The following is a 6,424-nucleotide window of genomic DNA, read 5'->3' on the forward strand; positions in this document are numbered from 1 at the left end:
AACTATTTCTCTACAGGAAGTATACGATATGTACATTCTTTGATACTGCTGCTAGTGTATATGAATTTAACTAGCAGACAAGATAATAATTGTATCAACCATAGTTCTACACTAGACTATGGAAAATGACAGCTTAAATATTACAACGCACACACATTATATTTATACAGATATGTACAAATTATTACAACAATTATAAATATTATGTAATCGCTATTTTTATACACAATTCCGTCCTATAACGGTAGCACTTTCCGTAAATATTCGCAAACGTATACCGTATCTTTTGTGTTTAAACATCACAAACGTAGAAACACGTACAATGAATTAATGCGAGAATAGTTGGGTATTTCACATCAGGTTGTTGGGTGTAATGATGCTTACAAAATTGTTTAAACACATGACTGACTGTTTCTGATGCATTTACGTAAATAGCCTGATCTGTATAACTTGCTTTCACAGTTTTCAAATTAATTCGTCTACTACTTCCCAAAATGCAGGTAAATTAAACATATCATTAACTGTCTTTCGTTATTACAGGCCTACGCTCATGTGACGTAGTGTTTCGCGTTTGAAAATGTTATGCATGCGCAAAATATTCCGTATACGCTTAATTGATACGTGTCTGCAGATGGTATAATATGCCCAACCATAGTGGATGTGAGAAATACATAAATTCAAAATTGACTACAGTTATTTTACTATATATACTATATGCTACGCTTTTCTCTACAGTGGTTGAAAGTGTTTTTTATAGTGTCAATGGTTTATCTATAGGTCTATAACTACGATTGCATAAGTAGTTATCTAGAGATATAAAAATACTATTTTGCTTAATATACCGGAACTATAGATACAACATATGCGTATAATTGTTTAATATTTGCCAAAGTTTTATAAATACTAAAATACCATAGGTCAAGGGAGCATGTCTTTTACATCACAATGTACATTTCGTTAATTTAAATTTTACAAGCACACCACAAGTAGCCTAATGGCATTTAACATAATCAAACAGCATACATTACTTTTTGATATTTAAATCATACCACTTGATTATTAAAACCTGATTGTAGCCTCCTCATGAATAAGTGCAGTGAATTAAGTATAAGAATAACAATAAAATGTGAATATTTTATGAATAATTAAGTCGTATAAACAGAGTTAGGAACATAAAAGCTATTACTGTGCGTTATATACGCATATGTTACGACGACCATGATGTACCGTATTTAATTTAGCGTACGATATACACAATGTTGAGACTGGTGTGTCATATTGGTTCAATTATAATAGTTAATAACATGCCTATGTCTATTCCTCATACCCACTGAAATTTATAATTTTTTTTTATTTTTAAAAATGCGTACAGTATACATTTGATATGTATATGGGTGTAGGAGGGAGGGATAGGAGCCTATAGATTACTAAATTATCATATTATAGTATATACATGAAATGCGTCAGCGAGTCGTCGTTGGTCAGTTTCTTTTGTAGGTCCGTCAGTCATTTATCAGTCGCTAAGTCTGTCGGTTGGTCAGTTAGTCCATCAGTAAGTCCCTCGTTTGTTCTCATTTCAAGTGCTCAGTTACTTGTATTCTTCTTGCATTTTGTAAGAATAGGATTCTTCTAAGGTCACAACTAACATAAAACTATTTTACTGCCTAGAGACCACAGTTTTTATCCGATTCTCACCAAACTTAGCCACAATGTTCAATGACACATCATATAATTGTGGTTAAATTAAAATAAGGGTCAGGGTCAAAGATCAAGGTCCACAAAAAAATAAAAAAAAAGAAATAAAAAAATAATAAAAAAAAAAAAACCTCAGTGGGACTTGAACCAGCGATCTCAACTGTGAGAGGCTGGATACATAACCATTACACCACACTGCCATCCACAACTTTGTAGTGTGCAGTTAACATATTTACACTTAGAACTAATAAAAAAATATTCAGGGGGCATTTTATGTAGGGAATTTTACAGTAGGCGGAGGTTTGTACTCTCGGAGTACCCTCTAGTTAAAGATAGCGTTTTGTGGAATAAAAGCAACAATAGTTTGCATTATTAGGCCCTACACATGGCTACGGTGGCAAGAGGCATCCTCTAAAATAGATAGCGATTACTGTAAAAAGATACGACGGTAGGTAAAGAGCTTACCTATTTCCTAAATTAATTTAACCCTCTAAATATCTCTCTTTCAAAATAAAAGAAAAACAATAGGCCTATTTATTTAAAAAAAAAAAAAAAAAAAAAAAAAAAAATTGGTAGAGATTCGAACCCAAGCTGGAGTTTTGAGTACTCGAAACAGGGTCTTACCAGTTACGCCATAAAGTACTTTACTGAACAGCTGATAATAGTCTATTTATGCGTGCTTGCGTAATTCATTATTACGTCATCAATATGCATATTCATGACAGTCATCAAGAGGGAACAAAGCTTGTATTAACCTGTTTACAACCAATATGACCGGTAGCTCAGTCGACTGAGCGTCGTGTTAACAACACGTATGTCGTGGGTTCGATTCCCACGCTGGTCGGTGGAATAGAGTTAAAGGCATGCGGCCACTGTGTTTGGGGTTCACAGATCATACGTCCCCCTTTCCACCACACATCATGAGGCTATAACATCAATGCATCTGGTGATGTGCTGGAAACGACCCCAAAAGGCTGTGGCAGGGCCTTAGTGCTGAGGCAGGGAGAGCACATTTGACATCTTTTTTTTTATTTAATTTTTTTTTCAACTGTATTCGATCTCGTAAATTGTATGTTTGGCGCCCTCAATTTTAATTTCAGGAATAAAAAGTAAATTATAATTAACATGTTTAGAAGAGAATTTTTATCGCGGCGTAGTTCTACGACGGTTTGGTATGCCGTGCGTTGTTATGTAAATGAGTTTGTGCACCCGCATTATAATGTCAGAAAATTCGAACCCGCCGCCGGGCTAGCCTAATGCATATGAAGCTTTTAAAGTAGAGTACAGAATAATTACTTAACCCCATGCAATATATAAACCATTTATATAAGTGGGGTAGCCTACGTTGACATATTTTGCGATTAACAATATTATTTGACAGATAATTAATGACAACGCCCGCGCAAACAAATAAAATATTGTTTGGGGGTTTTAGTTTTGTAAATTGGTAGATCAAGCAAAAGCTCTGTCTACACTATCAAACTTGATGTGACAACAAATGTGATGTACCCATATATGGACATGAAGATGTCATATCACTTCCATATTATTTGGGCATATCACTACCATATTTGGGAACATCACACTTTTTTTTGTCAAACTAGTTTGATAGTGTAGACAGAGCTTAAGCTGTAATAGTAAAAATATGTTTTTAAAGGAGGACATCTTGCACAACCAGAAGGAAGGTTTTAGAACGTCACAATTTAAACAATAGTCTGTAAGCTTAGGTATGTGTATGCAAAATGAGCACGTGATAGACAAGAGACGTGAATTACAAACGCTGACCATTACGGATTATTCAACTAAAATGTACATTATTATGCTTCTACAGATAGATAGAGAATTATAAGATATAGTAGAGAAAGAGTAATACCAGAAATACATCAAACGAACAGAAATATTAACTATTGTAACTAAGAAGTAATCCTTTCTCATGGAAAAATCTAGCTACTTGTTTAAACTCGTGTAGGATGTTACGAGCTATACTACGGGACATCTAATGCAACGTGGTGAAATGCTCGGAAATATGGAATTTGAACAGATTTTACTTTGATTTGATTTGATTTGAATTTATTCGGAAGTACACAAATATACATTACAATTGGTAAACAAGAACAATTAAAACATACGGTAGTCTTCCATGGATAACCCAAAAAGCCGGTAAATATTATTCCAGCTTATTTCCATTGGGGTCCATAAACTGATTGCAAATAACTAAACTGATTGCAAATAACATGGGCTGTAATATGGACAATTGAGAATGAGGATATATAGGAATTCCAGAATATCCACATCAACAATCGAATGGAATAAAGGTAAGACGTTTAATTCTTGTAATGTATATGGTAAAAACTGACCCGGACAAACAGTGGGACAAACAGTGGGGCTAACATTGGGGCTAACAGTGGGGCTAACAGTGGGGCTAACAGTGGGGCTACCAGTGGGGCTAACAGTGGGACTAACAGTGGGACTAACAGTGGGACTAACAGTGGGACTAACAGTGGGACTAACAGTGGGACTAACAGTGGGACTAACAGTGGGACTAACAGTGGGACTAACAGTGGGACTATGGAACAGTGGGACTAACAGTGGGACTATTAATTATTAAGATGTGACTTTAAACAAAAGTCACATCACAAAAAAAAACAGAATCTGTATGTTAGAAGTAAGATAAATAATAATAATAAACCACGTGATAATAAAGATTATAGTAATATTTACGCATGTCCTTAAATTATACGATATCTTGAAGTAAGCAAATGTTTACAAAAGTAGAGCTATCTATTTTACAGCCATTTTATGTTAAATTATCGTCAAATGTCATTTAAAAGACACCGTAAACTACTGGGCGTCACAGGTTATTTGTAGGTTATTTGTATATTATAAACATTTGAATAAATAATAGTATAATGGGCCACTTTAGACTAGACGATGAACAACATTCTATCAAATCGTTGCGTCACAAGTTTCCATTAACCACCTATATTGATAAATAATGAATTGACGTTGCATGTTATTGATTTTGGTCAGGCTTTAACGGTTTCAAATGGTTCATCGCATGGCAATACCGTCTGTTTTTGTAAGATGTTGGTTTTTAAAAGTTGTAAAGTAAAAAAAAAAAACCGGTATATTATTATCTAAAAACAAAATGATGCACAGCAATTTGAAATCAATCAGCGGCGTATCTATAGAAGTCTTATAGAAGCCTTGTTTCCATATTTCTTTAAAAAAAATGATTATCATTACTGTATTCAAACAAAATAATGTGATGAAAACAGGCTGAAGCACACACGAAGTTGGTAGACTTTGTTACGAAGACAATTCACGATCATAACTTTATTTTGTCGGCTTCTCCCGGATCACTGTCAACGTCACTGTCAACTTCATCAACATAACGAATGCGTTCAGAATCTGTAATATCGAAATATTCTGGGATAGGGGGAGGAGCGACATGGTTGCAATTCATGACCTTCCTGTTAGCCACTGCGAAATCCAGTTCACTCTTTGTGACTTCGTAATTGTTTATTTCTTTGTCAATTGTGGGAGAGGGCAGGCTACATCCCGAGCGTAACGAATCTACACTGTTTCTAAGTACAACGGCTGTCTTCATTTTCTTTACAATCTCACTTGAAAGAAGGCTATTGTCCGTGTCTGCTTCGTTGTTTTTAGCCTGGTGAACGCTTGTGTTGATTTGGTTCAGCGCACCAAACATGTCCTTTTTAAGAGCTGCAACAGTATTGGCTATAACTTGAGCTGGGTCTTCTTTCTCATCTTCCTGGTCGCTGTGATATCTCTTGACAAGTTCGGCAATAGTTGTCTGAAATTTAAAAGTAAAAAAAAGTAACATTACATCAGTAACTTTACCCTCAAATTGCCATTACCATTATTGTTTCATCATTACACTTTTAAAAGAAATATTTATATGAAGATAATATATATGAATAAAAGACACATGTTTGAGACGTCGAGGAGATACGCACAATGTATTAATGACTTCACTGTACAAAAGTTATAAATCATTTCTCAGTTATCTGCTCGTAAAACCATCCTGGGAAAAAAGCGTTTTAAAAGGCTTTTAATCAGCCTATCATGTGTCGTCATCCTAGGCCTACTTTCAACACTAAATTATTTTAGCGAGTTGAAAACATAAAGCTAAAATCTCCAGCTTAGATGAATATATATATTTAGCTGTTGTGTTTTTGAAATTTAATAAATTTATTGAGTAACAATCTGAAAAGGAAACCTGATAAGTAGTTATTCGATTATCTCTATGCTATAGTTTGTTGAATGTTTTGTAGTACTGTAGTAGAAACGTGGTAGCCATGAGTTTTATTTACGAGATAGAAAACTAGGACCGTTGAATTGTGATACGATAGGATTGAATACTGATGAACTAGTAAAGTTTGACTTTACCACTGATGCTATGTTGCTTGCTGCATTTTAACATTCTCAATGTTTTAAATCAATGTTTAGAGTTTACAGTCTGTGTCCCAGCGACTGCAAACAAAGTTACAGTCTGTGTCCGAAATCTGGTCTTCGTTTATAATATAATCTTTAATATAATATATATATATTTCTACTCTTACTCTCTCCACCCTCTATTCACCAGCCTGTGCCTCCTTTGTTTTTATTTATTTTATCCAGTTCACTCGGGCAGCGCTTGTCTGCTTTTTATACTATCTACTTTGTATAAGTACTCTCACTTGCATTGACGAAGGGCTAGTGTTGC

This window comes from Antedon bifida, chromosome 10 (genome assembly GCF_963402885.1).
Source record: "Antedon bifida chromosome 10, ecAntBifi1.1, whole genome shotgun sequence".
Lineage (NCBI taxonomy): Eukaryota > Metazoa > Echinodermata > Crinoidea > Comatulida > Antedonidae > Antedon > Antedon bifida.